Raw genomic sequence first — 13,741 nt, 5'->3', positions numbered from 1 at the left:
ACACAAACAAACGGGCAACCTGGCTGAATGGTGGCATGGAATAATTCATGTAGGGGGTTCCCCTCTGAGTCAGACCACTGGTGTGTTGACTGTTTGCGAGGTGACGTAAAGGTGTAGGCCTCTCTCTGAACCATGCTGTCCTGTCCCCTTACTAAAAGGAATGCTCTACTGTAGCGGTTGTTTGTTTCAGTTAGCTAGGAACTTTATTTGATCCCATGTGTCCTAGTGAGGTGAAATCTCTTCTAAGAGAGAAGCCGGTGCCCACTAATTCCCTTAGTCTCTCCGCTGGCACTGAACCCTTGGTGTATTCTGTACTGTACCCTGGCACTGAACCCTTGGTATATTCTGTACTGTACCCTGGCACTGAACCCTTGGTGTATTCTGTACTGTACCCTGGCACTGAACTCTTGGTGTATTCTGTACTGTACCCTGGCACTGAACCCTTGGTGTATTCTGTACTGTACCCTGGCACTGAACCCTTGGTGTATTCTATACTGTACTCTGGCACTGAACCCTTGGTGTATTCTGTACTGTACCCTGGCACTGAACCCTTGGTGTATTCTGTACTGTACCCTGGCACTGAACTCTTGGTGTATTCTGTACTGTACTCTGGCACTGAACCCTTGGTGTATTCTGTACTGTACCCTGGCACTGAACCCTTGGTGTATTCTGTACTGTACCCTGGCACTGAACCCTTGGTGTATTCTGTACTGTACCCTGGCACTGAACCCTTGGTGTATTCTGTACTGTACCCTGGCACTGAACCCTTGGTGTATTCTGTACTGTACCCTGGCACTGAACCCTTGGTGTATTCTGTACTGTACCCTGGCACTGAACCCTTGGTGTATTCTGTACTGTACCCTGGCACTGAACCATTGGTGTATTCTGTACTATACTGTACCCTGGCACTGAACCCTTGGTGTATTCTGTACTATACTGTACCCTGGCACTGAACCCTTGGTGTATTCTGTACTGTACCCTGGCACTGAACCCTTGGTGTATTCTGTACTGTACCCTGGCACTGAACCCTTGGTGTATTCTGTACTGTACCCTGGCACTGAACCCTTGGTGTATTCTGTACTGTACCCTGGCACTGAACCATTGGTGTATTCTGTACTATACTGTACCCTGGCACTGAACCCTTGGTGTATTCTGTACTGTACCCTGGCACTGAACCATTGGTGTATTCTGTACTATACTGTACCCTGGCACTGAACCCTTGGTGTATTCTGTACTATACTGTACCCTGGCACTGAACCCTTGGTGTATTCTGTACTGTACCCTGGCACTGAACCCTTGGTGTATTCTGTACTGTACCCTGGCACTGAACCCTTGGTGTATTCTGTACTGTACCCTGGCACTGAACCCTTGGTGTATTCTGTACTGTACCCTGGCACTGAACCATTGGTGTATTCTGTACTATACTGTACCCTGGCACTGAACCCTTGGTGTATTCTGTACTATACTGTACCCTGGCACTGAACCCTTGGTGTATTCTGTACCCTGGCACTGAACACTTGGTGTATTCTGTACTGTACCCTGGCACTGAACCCTTGGTGTATTCTGTACTGTACCCTGGCACTGAACCCTTGGTGTATTCTGTACTGTACCCTGGCACTGAACCCTTGGTGTATTCTGTACTGTACCCTGGCACTGAACCCTTGGTGTATTCTGTACTGTACCCTGGCATGTACACTGTACAAAGCCTCAGGATTGCCCTATCGGGTACCTTGATCTAGCTGCTCATAGTGTTGGAGTGGAAGGAGGGGAGTGGTAGTGATGTGAGTGTGGGCATACAAAACGGCTTTTCTGTGAAGAGCCTCATAAATCAGACACCCCTGCCCTTGGCTGTGACGGAGGCGGAGTAAGACTGCATGCTCAACACAATACAAAGGTCACACAGGGAGGAGGAAACAGTCAACAGTTCAATCTTCACTTTTTATTTTTTTTATTATACCTTTATTTAACCAGGTAGGCAAGTTGAGAACAAGTTCTCATTTAAAATTGCGACCTGGCCAAGATAAAGCAAAGCAGTTCGACACATACAACAACAGAGTTACACATGGAGTAAAACTAACATAAAGTCAATAATACAGTAGAAAAATAAGTATATATACACACAATGTGAGCAAGTGAGGTGATATAAGGGAGGTAAAGGCAAAAAAAGGCAAAGTAGAGATATAAATAAGGGGGTGCAAAGGAGCAAAATAAATAAATAAAGTAGGGAAAGAGGTAGTTGTTTGGGCTAAATTATAGATGGGCTATGTACAGGTGCAGTAATCTGTGAGCTGCTCTGACAGCTGGTGCTTACAGCTAGTGAGGGAGATAAGTCTTTCCAGTTTCAGAGATTCTTGTAGTTCGTTCCAGTCATTGGCAGCAGAGAACTGGAAGGAGAGGCGACCAAAGGAAGAATTGGTTTTGGGGGTGACCAGAGAGATATACCTGCTGGAGCGCGTGCTACAGGTGGGTGCTGCTATGGTGACCAGCGAGCTGAGATAAGGGGTACTTTACCTAGCAGGGTCTTGTAGATTACCTGGAGCCAGTGGGTTTGGCGACGAGTATGAAGCGAGGGCCAGCCAACGAGAGCGTACAGGTCGCAGAGGTGGGTAGTACATGGGGCTTTGGTGACAAAACGGATGGCACTGTGATAGACTGCATCTAATTTATTGAGTAGGGTATTGGAGGCGATTTTGTAAATTACATCGCCGAAGTCGAGGATTGGTAGGATGGTCAGTTTTACAAGGGTATGTTTGGCAGCATGAGTGAAGGAAGCTTTGTTGCGAAATAGGAAGCCAATTCTATATTTAACTTCAGATTGGATATGTTTGATGTGAGTCTGGAAGGAGAGTTTACAGTCTAACCAGACACCTAGGTATTTGTAGTTGTCCACATATTCTAAGTCAGAGCTGTCCAGAGTAGTGATGTTGGACAGGCGGGCAGGTGCAGGCAGCGATCGGTTGAAGAGCATGCATTTAGTTTTACTTGTATTTAAGAGCAATTGGATGCCACGGAAGGAGAGTTGTATGGCACTGAAGCTCGCCTGGAGAGTTGTTAACACAGTGTCCAAAGAAGGGCCAGAAGAATACAGAATGGTGTCATCTGCGTAGAGGTGGATCAGAGACTCACCAGCAGCAAGACCGACATCATTGTTGTATACAGAGAAGAGAGTCGGTCCAAGAATTGAACCCTGTGGCACCCCCATAGAGACTGCCAGAGGCCCGGACAACAGACCCTCCGATTTGACACACTGAACTCTATCAGATAAGTAGTTGGTGAACCAGGCGAGGCAATCATTTGAGAAACCAAGGCTGTCGAGTGTGCCGATGAGGATGTGGTGATTGACAGAGTCGAAAGCCTCTGGCCAGGTCAATGAATACGGCTGCACAGTATTGTTTCTTATCGATGGCGGTTAAGATATCGTTTAGGACCTTGAGCGTGGCTGAGGTGCACCCATGACCAGCTCTGAAACCAGATTGCATAGCATCGAAGGTATGGTGGGATTCGAAATGGTCGGTAATCGGTTTGTTGACTTGGCTTTTGAAGACCTTAGAAAGGCAGGGTAGGATAGATATAGGTCTGTAGCAGTTTGGGTCCAGAGTGTCACCCCCTTTGAAGAGGGGGATGGCCGCAGCTGCTTTCCAATCTTTGGGAATCTCAGACGACACGAAAGAGAGGTTGAACAGGCTAGTAATGGGGGTGGCAACAATTTTGTCAGATAATTTTTAGAAAGAAAGGGTCCAGATTGTCTAGCCCGGCTGATTTGTAGGGTTCCAGATTTTGCAGCTCTTTCAGAACATCAGCTGACTGGATTTGGGAGAAGGAGAAATGGGGAAGGCTTGGGCGAGTTGCTGTGGGGCATGCTTATTTAAGATGGTGAGGAAGGCATTTTAAACAAATAACCAGGCATCCTCTACTGACGGGATGAGATCAATATCCTTCCAGGATATCCCAGCCAGGTCGATTAGAAAGGCCTGCTCGATGAAGTGTTTCAGGGAGCGTTTGACAGTGATGAGTGGAGGTCGTTTGACCGCTGACCCATTACGGATGCAGGCAATGAGGCAGTGATCGCTGAGATCTTGGTTGAAAACAGCAGAGGTGTATTTAGAGGGCAAGTTGGTTAGGATGATATCTATGAGGGTGCCCGTGTTTATGGCTTTGGGGTGGCACCTGGTAGGTTCATTGATAATTTGTGTGAGACTGAGAGCATCAACCTTAGGTTGTAGGATGGCTGGGGTGTTAAGCATGTTCCAGTTTAGGTCGCCTAGTAGCACGAGCTCTGAAGATAGATGGGGGGCAATCAGTTCACATATGGTGTCCAGAGCACAGCTGGGGGCAGATGGTGTCTATAGCAGGCGGCAACGGTGAGGGAGTGTGCTAAAGCAGTGAATAAAACAAACTTAGGGAGGAGGAGGCTTCTAATGTTAACATGCATGAAACCAAGGCTATTACAGTTACAGAAGTAATCAAAAGAGAGTGCCTAGAGAATAGGAGTGGAGCTAGGCACTGCAGGGCCTGGATTAACCTCTACATCACCAGAGGAACAGAGGAGGAGTAGGATGAGGGTACGGCTAAAAGCTATGAGAATTGGTCGTCTAGAACAGAGAGTAAAAGGAGGTTTCTGGGGACGATAAAATAGCTTCATGGTATAATGTACAGACAAAGGTATGGTAGGATGTGAATACAGTGTAGGTAAACCTAGGTATTGAGTGATGATGAGAGAGATATTGTCTCTAGAAACATCATTGAAACCAGGTGATGTCATCGCATGTGTGGGTGGTGGAACTGAAAGGTTGGATAAGGTATAATGAGCAGGGCTATAGGATCTACAGTGAAATAAGCCAATAAACACTAACCAGAACAGCAATGGACAAGGCATATTGACATTAAGGAGAGGCATGCTTAGTCGAGTGATCATAAGGGTCCAGTGAGCAGTGAGGTTGGTTGGGGTCACGGCGATTCAGACAGCTAGCCGGGCCATCGGTAGCAAGCTAGCATAGGATGGAGGTCTGTTATTAGCCACCTCGTATGTTTCCGTCAGTAGATTAGTGGGGTTCCATGTGGTTAGAGGGGATCAATCCAATTGGCAAAATAGATATAGTTATAGTAACCCAAGAAAAATTGTCCGATAGATCTATTCAGATAGCAGGAGATAAGACAGCTAATGATTAGCTGGCCGCTGATGGGCGTTCAGGTAACGTCGCGACGGAGGGGCCAGTTGGATAACTCCCTCGGGCAGATAACGTCGGTAGTCCAGTGGTGAAGGCCCGGTGGGGCTCTGCATTGGCAGTAAAACGGGTCCGGATAGGTGATTGTAGCCCAGGAGTGACTGATGGAACTCTTCAGCTGGCAAGCTCCGGAATAATTGACCGTTCTACCACAAGTCTGCACTCGTTCACACTGGATGTGAAAAGAAACAGACTGGTATAAGTCAATTTAAGTACATTTGGTAGAAGCTCCCTCCAGCTCATGCTAGATAGAGAAAAATTGGGGGTGGGGTATGGAGGCTGAATGCCGCCCTTGGTGTGCTTGCTCAGACGTCACATGTTCTCAGTCATAAGCGGTGCTCAACGGCTGGAACGGAGATCTGAATATATCTCAGAACTATCCAATCCAATCATTCAATCATTCCACTACTATTATTGGAATGCCGGTATTCAGGGAAATGTTAGATGGACTGGCCAAAAAGGCTGAATGAATAAAGACGTGTACTGTTGTGCACCATCCTCTCAATCATTTTTCTTCACAACAGACACTCACCTGGCCTGTTAACTTCTTATGGCTGGGGGCAGTATTGAGTAGCTTGGATGAATAAGATGCCCAGAGGTGCCCAGAGTAAACTGCCTGCTACTCAGTTCCAGTTGCTAATATATGCATATTATTAGTATATTTGGATAGAAAACTCTGAAGTTTCTAAAACTGTTTGAATGATGTCTGTGAGTATAACAGAACTCATATGGCAGGCAAAAATCTGATAAAAAAATCCAACCAGGAAGTGGGAAATCTGAGGTTGGTTGTTTTTCCAACTCATTCCCTATTGAAGATAGTGGGATATTGGTCATGTTGCACTTCCTAATGCTTCCACTAGACGTCAACAGTCTTTAGAACCTTGTTTGATGCTTCTAGTGTGAAGTCGGACAGAATGAGAGGGGAATGAGTCAGGGCTCTCCCAGAATGCCTTGAGCTCGTGACGCTCGTTCAAGTGAGAGTTAGCTCGCGTTCCATTGCATTTCTGAAGACAAAGGAATTGTCCGGTTGGAACATAAATCTTAAATTATGTTAAAATAATCCTAAAGATTGATTCTATACATCGTTTGACATGTTTCTACAGACTGTAACGGAACTTTTTGACATTGTCTGCTCCGAGTGAATGCGCTTCGTGAGTTTGGATTTGTTTACAAAACACGCTAACAAAAGTAGCTATTTGGACATAATCGACATTATCAAACAAAACAAACATTTTTTGTGGAACTGGGATTCCTGGGAGTGCATTCTGATGAAGATCATCAAAAGGTAAGTGAATATTTATAATGTTATTTCTGACTGCTGTTGACTGCACAATATGGCGGATATCTTTTTGGCTTGTTTGGGCTCCGAGCGTCGTACTCTGATTATTGCATGGTTTGCTTTTTCCGTAAAGCTTTTTTGAAATCTTACACAGCAGTTGCATTAAGGAGCAGTGTCTCGATAATTCCATGCATAACACTTTTCAGTATACATTTCTGTAAATTGATGTGGCTCTCTGCAAAATCACCAGATGTTTTTGGAACTACTGAAAACACACCAATGTATACTGAGATTTTTTTATATAAATATGAACTTTATCGAACAAAACATACATGTATTGTGTAACATGAAGTCCTATGAGTGTCATCTGATGAAGATCATCAAAGGTTAGTGATTAATTCTCTCTCTATTTCAGATTTTAAAAAAATAAATTATTTCCTCTCTTTGGCTGGAAAAATGGCTGTGTTTTTCTGTTTCTTGGCTCTGACCTAACAATTGTTTGTGGTGCTTTCGCCGTAAAGCCTATTTGAAATCGGACACTGTGGTGGGATTAACAAGAAATGTATCTTTAAAATGGTGTGATATACTTGTATGTCTGATTAATTTTAATTATGAGATGTCTGTTTTGAATTTGGCGCCCTACACTTTCACTGGCTGTTGTCATATCGATCCCATTAGCGGGATCTCAGCCCTAAGAAGTTTTAAACCACTTGATGTATCACACTACACTCCAGGATGAGACAGAAAACTGGTGAAGACATCCCAGCAGAAAGCAAAGGGCTTGCAGAAGTTAACGTTAGCTGTGACTGCCTCCCACACAAGCAGCTCCTGCTGTTTCCATAGGGCTAATAATGTCATGACGCAGAGTGTAAGCAGTACAGTAGGGGGTATTCTGATCAGTCCCCCACACAAAACCTTCAGAAGACAGTGGTGAAGAAAGGAGGAAGGAATGTGTTGAAAAATGACAGGGCTCCTGGGATAGATTATTTTTAGGTCTCGCAGCACCCTTTCACACACACAGCAGGCCACGGAGAAGGAGAGAGAGAGAGAGAGAGAATGAGAGAGGGTGAAAAACCTTTTCTAATAGCTGGGACAGTGACGCAACCACACTGGAATCACACACAATGAGAAAGATTGTGTGTGCTTCATTGTGTGTGCACGTATATGGATGTACATTTGCATGTATGTATGCAAGTAGAGTGTGCATGTGTCCAAGTTTTAAAGTGTTGGTTGGTGATAAGCTCGTCCGAGGCACATCGAAGGGTGGGAGGTGTACAAGACGAGCCTGCTCCAGAAAAGCTGCATGTTCCCCTTCATGTCCAGAGGCACTGAGTAATTATGAGCTCTGCTCTACACAGAGGCAGTGTTTTGTGACTGCTAACTGACATACTAGCCCATTCCACCCATCTGGTGTAGCTACTGGGAAACAATGTGAACACCTGCAGGACTATCTCCAGAACAAGCAGTGAATGAAACGATCCTCTGAAACAGACTGAACCAGGAAGTGACCGCTGCAGCCTGTTATCTCACCATTCCTGGGAGACCACAAACCTGCTAGCTGGAAATACAGATAGCAGAAACTAAGCTGTGTTATCACTAGAGGTCGACCGATTAAATATATTTGTAATAATGACAATTACAACAATACTGAACAACAACACTTATTTTAAATTAATATAATACATAAATCAAATCTATTTAATCTAAAAAATAATGAAACATGTTCAATTTGGTTTAAATAATGCAAAAACACAGTGTTGGAGAAGAAAGTAACAGTGCAATATGTGCCATGTAAAAAAGCTAACGTTTAAGTTCCTTGCTCAGAACATATGAAAGCTGGTGGTTCAATATTCCCAGTTCTTCAATATTCCCAGTTGAGAAGTTTTAGGTTGTAGTTATTATAGGAATTATGCATTGACTATTTCTCTCTATACCATTTGTATTTCATATACCTTTGACTATTGGATGTTCTAATAGGCACTTTAGTATTGCCAGCCTAATCTCAGGAGTTGATAAACAGCGCTGGGCTTCAAGCATTGCTAACAGCTGCTAGCAAACGCAGTAAAGTTTGAATGAATGCTTACGAGCCTGCTGCTGCCTACCACCACTCAGTCAGACTGCTATATCAAATCAAATACTTAATTATAATAAACACAAAAATACGAGCCTTTGGTCATTAATATGGTCAAATCCAGAAACTCAAAAACGAAAGGTTTATTCTTTCAGTGAAATACAGAACCGTTCCGTATTTGATGGAACGGGTGGCAACCCTAAGTCTAAATATTGCTGTTACACTGCACAACCTTCAATGTTATGTCATAATTATGTAAAATTCTGGCAAATTAATTACGGTCTTCACACAGTTCGCAACGAGCCAGGCGGCCCAAACTGTTGCATATACACTGACTCTGTGTAACGGATGTGAAACGGCTAGCTTAGTTAGCGTGGGCGCTAAATAGCGTTTCAATCAGTGACGTCACTTGCTCTGAGACCTTGAAGTAGTAGTTCCCCTTGCTCTGCAAGGGCCGCGGCTTTTGTGGAGCGATGGGTAACGATGCTTCGTGGGTGTCAGTTGTTGATGTGTGCAGAAGGTCCCTAGTTCGCGCCCGGGTATGGGCGAGGGGACGGTCTAAAATGATACTGTTACATCTGCGTGCAATGAACGCAAGAAAAGTGACACAATTTCCCAAGTTAATATTGCCTGCTAACATGAATTTCTTTTATCTAAATATGCAGGTTAAAAAATATATACTTTTGTGCATTGATTTTAAGAAAAGGCATTGATATTTATGGTTAGGTACATTCGTAAAACGATTGTGCTTTTGTTAAATCATCACCCGTTTGGCGATGTAGGCTGTGATTCGATGATACATTAACAGGCACCGTGTTGATTACATGCAGCGCATGTAAGCTAGTTAACCTAGTAATATCAACCATGTGTAGTTAACTAGTGATTGTGAAGATTGATTGTTTTTTATAAGATAAGTTTAACGCTAGCTAGCAACTTAGCACGGCTCCTTGCTGCACTCGTGTAACAGGTGGTCATCCTGCCACACAGTTTCCTCGTGGAATGCAATGTAATCAGCGTCCAAAATGGCCAATTACCGACTGTTATGAAAACTTGAAAATCGGCCCTAATTATCGGCCATGTCGGTTAAATCGATCGACCTCTAGGTATCACCCAAAGTAATTTTTTCCAAAACATAAAATGGTGCCATTATGAAAGAGAAACTAGAGTCTACTTGAACAGAATAGGACTGACGTGATTTAAGCCGGGGGGTGGGTTAAAACTGACATGAATATCGTCATTTGACAGGAAAGTGACATGCACATGATGTTGTACATATACAAAAAACATATCTTCTGAAGAAACATGGTAGCCTATGTGATGTGACAAGAGTCCTCTGCCCAGTAGCTTTGGGATTAGAAGGTAGGTAACACTATAGCAGAGATAGTTTCTGTAAACAACTCTTTAACAGATAGGTCTAGCTCACATATGTCAGAGTCAAGGCCCGCGGGCCACATCCGGCCCGCAAGAAGGTTTTTTACGGCCCCTGGGATGATCTTGATTTATTATTAGAACCGGCCCGCAGCAAGCCGGCAGCCCGCAGATCTTTTACACGCACCAATACTACATTTCCCACAATGCAAAGGTGACGCACCGAGCAGTAGGCTGCTTCATTTCAATATTTATTGGCACAGCAGTCGTCAGCATCACAGTAAAATTAACTTTCAGATACCCATCAAAAATGGCAAAACGGAAGGTGGATACTGAGAACCGGGGGTTTCAAACAAGGTGGGAGTCGGAGTATATGTTCACGAAGGTAGCTGGAAAACCTGTGTGTCTTCTGTGTGGAGAAAGTGTGGCGGTACTGAAAGAGTATAATCTGAGACGACATTATGAAACGAAACACGCGGACAAAAACAAGAATATGGACATGGAACAAAGGCTACAAAAGGCCAGTTTTATTTTGGCAGAAGAGATCGCTAAATCAGCCCGGCCATTTACGGAGGGGGATTTCATCAAAAACTGCATGATTAAAGTTTGTGACGAAGTTTGCCCAGAAAAAAGGCAACTCTTTTTAAATGTGAGTCTGAGCAGAAACACCATTGCCGAGAGAGTAGACCAGTTGTCCATCAATCTAAAAGAGCAGCTTGTGAAAAAGGGAAAAGATTTTATTGCATATTCCTTGGCTGTGGATGAGAGCACCGACATTTCTGACATTGCCCAGTTGTCAATTTTCATCCGCGGAGTGGACTCCAACCTAAGCGTGACAGAGGAGTTTTTGGCTTTACGTCCTATGCATGGCACAACTACGGGGCATGATTTGTATGAAGAGGTGTCAAGATGTGTAAATGAGATGGAGCTGCCTTGGGAAAAACTCGTGGGTTTGACAACCGACGGAGCACCTGCGATGTGTGGACACAGGAGCGGACTGGTGGCGAAGATACGGGAAAAGATGCAAGAGGAAAACGCGACAGGTGAGCTGACAGCTTATCATTGTATCATACACCAGGAAGCGTTGTGCGGTAAAGCCTTGAAAATGGAGCATGTAATGAGCATCATCACGCGCACAGTTAACTTTATCAGAGCCAAAGGTTTGAATCACCGCCAGTTCAAGGCATTTCTGACGGAGTTAGAAACGGAGCATGGTGATTTGCCTTATCACACAGAGGTGCGATGGCTAAGCCAGGGAAAGGTGCTTCAAAGATGTTTCGAGCTTCGTGAGGAGATTTGTCTGTTCTTGGACAGCAAAGGGAAAGACACAACACAACTCCGAGACGAAATGTTTCTGTGTGAAATGGCTTTTCTGTGTGACATTACGAGTCATCTGAATGCAATAAACTTGCAGCTGCAGGGTCGGGATCGTGTCATCTCTGATATGTACAGTACAGTGAAGGCATTTAAAACCAAACTGACTCTGTGGGAGACGCAGATGCGGAAAGAAAATTTGAGCCACTTTCCCAGCTGCCAGACCATGAAAGAGAAGCTCTCTACCAGTGCGTTCCCGAGCACACAGTTGGCTGATAAAATAGGTATGCTTGCCGCTGACTTTCGACGCCGATTTGCTGACTTTGAAGCACAAAAAAGCAGGTTGGAACTGCTCGGTAACCCATTTGCTGTTGACGTGGAAAGCTCACCACCAAACCTCCAAATGGAGTTGATTGACCTCCAATGCAATGATGCACTGAGGGCAAAATATGCGGCAGTGGGTGCTGCGGAGTTCGCCCGTTTCCTCCCCGGCACAATGCCCCAGCTGCGCATCCAGGCTGCTCAAACGTTGTCTATGTTTGGCAGCACATACCTGTGTGAACAACTGTTTTCTTTGATGAACCTGAACAAAACATCACACAGAAGTCGACTTACTGCTGAACACCTCCACTCAATTCTGAGGATTTCTTCAGCTCAGAGCCTTACCCCGAACATTGATGAACTTGTGGAAAAGATGGGACACCACCAAGTATCACCCTCAACCTCAAACAAGTGAACATTACTGTGCAATCACATATTTAGAGTTTTTACTCAGTTCAAGTTTAAAAGTTAAAATTTAATATTTGTTTTCACTGCATGTTACTTCTCCTTAAACAAAGTGTTGTTTTTGATTAATAGATTTTTGCACTTTATTTTTTTGTATTTCAATCCAATTATATTTTAAAAATATTTCAGTTGAGTGGATGATAGAAAATTGCTATTATTGTTTTTTCTTTGAAGTAAATTTAGCCCACTTTTGCTAAAATAGAAAATATAGTCTACTGATGGTGCCTTGAATACCGGTTTCTTTCATTTAATGTTCATGTTATGGGGATATTTATATAAAGGAAATTTGTCTTTTGTGTCTGTTGAAAATTAAAGATTACTGACAGAGCCATAAGAAAATATTGCTTTATTTATCTGATCATATTGTAATATATTTGTTAGGTTTTCAGTAGGTTCAATTAGGTTCACTAGACTATATGCGTCATTTAAAAATTTTTCAATGAACATTCGAACAGTCCGGCCCTCGTCTTGTAGCTGATTTTTTTATTTGGCCCTCCGTCCATTTGACTTTGACACCCCTGGTCTAGCTGTATTGCAGCTCCCAAAAGAACCTCTACTCTATAGTCTGCTCTGCCTGCCTCCGCCTGAGGTGCTGCTGGTGTCCGTTACACAAGAGGACGATACCCCCTTCACTGGGAGTGAATCCACACAAAGGTCAGGACTCAGTACCTCTCCCGTGACAAAGGGGAGAGAAGGAGGACAGAGCTGGCAGAATAAATACACAGTCCTGTACTGTCGGTTTGTGAACTGTCAGAGGAGGACAGAGAGGATTTTGCCCTGTTGGGAGGGTGAAGGTCATCTTAGTTAAGAGACAGGTGGTAACATGGACTGCCAGTCCCAAAATCAGTAAGACTATCTACCATCTGAAATAGAAACAGCAGATTATATGTGTGTGTGTGTGTGTAGGAGGGGGGGGGGGGGGGGGGGGGGGGGACGAGCTCCTGGCCATCATTCCCCAAATAAAGCATTTTGGATTAACCAAAAACCAGACAGCAGCCCTTCTCTTAGATGTATGCACATCTTTTCTATCTCTTCATATTAACCTCTAGGTTTGTGTTTTGCCGAGATGTGATTTGGAAAAACTCCTTGGTGATCATATCAGTCAAAGTCAGAGATAGCTGGAGACTACAATCTGCTGGATTTAATAACCCAATAACCATCAACTCATCCCACATACAGACAGGCACAGAGTCAGCCTAGGACAGAATACTAAACATTTGGTAGGAATAGGTGGGGGCCTGTGAGAAGTAGTAGCTTGCTGCAGGCTGATATAACACTTTAGGCCTGGTTACCAGAGAACACCCTCTGTCTTCCAGTAGGCTATCCCTGCATCATGCTGGTGTACAATGCCAAGCCAGACTACCACACTGCTCTCAATGTCCCAGCCAGTGTGGGAAATACAATGTTTTCTCACAAGATTCCAGCGGTCAGGATGTTAAAATATTCCTGTAATCCAAAACCCCACACAGAGACTTCATTGGGCGATTCCTCCCTTAAAAAAAACTTTTGATCATGCAGGAAAACACGTCACAGGTCAGTTCTTTACTACGAGCATACACAGGTTTGTTGAGTTGGGCGTGACGCTCGACTTACCTGGAAAGCAGAAGCCAGATCTGTTCGTATTCTATCCAACTCTTCTGACTGACATTGTCATGTCATTCAATAATTGGTCAATTAATGGCATGACAACAAAAAAAT

General features: G+C 44.1%; 1 protein-coding gene across 3 annotated transcripts in view; it reads right to left on the bottom strand.

Annotated features, from left to right (window-relative positions):
- Window positions 1-13,741, bottom strand: part of adam10a (ADAM metallopeptidase domain 10a) — a 109,379-nt gene that overhangs the window by 58,061 nt on the left and 37,577 nt on the right. The window lies entirely within an intron of this gene.

The sequence above is a fragment of the Oncorhynchus mykiss genome, chromosome 6, assembly GCF_013265735.2.
Source record: "Oncorhynchus mykiss isolate Arlee chromosome 6, USDA_OmykA_1.1, whole genome shotgun sequence".
NCBI lineage: Eukaryota > Metazoa > Chordata > Actinopteri > Salmoniformes > Salmonidae > Oncorhynchus > Oncorhynchus mykiss.
Note: the sequence above shows the minus strand (reverse complement) of the source record. Positions and strands in the feature narration are given on the sequence as shown.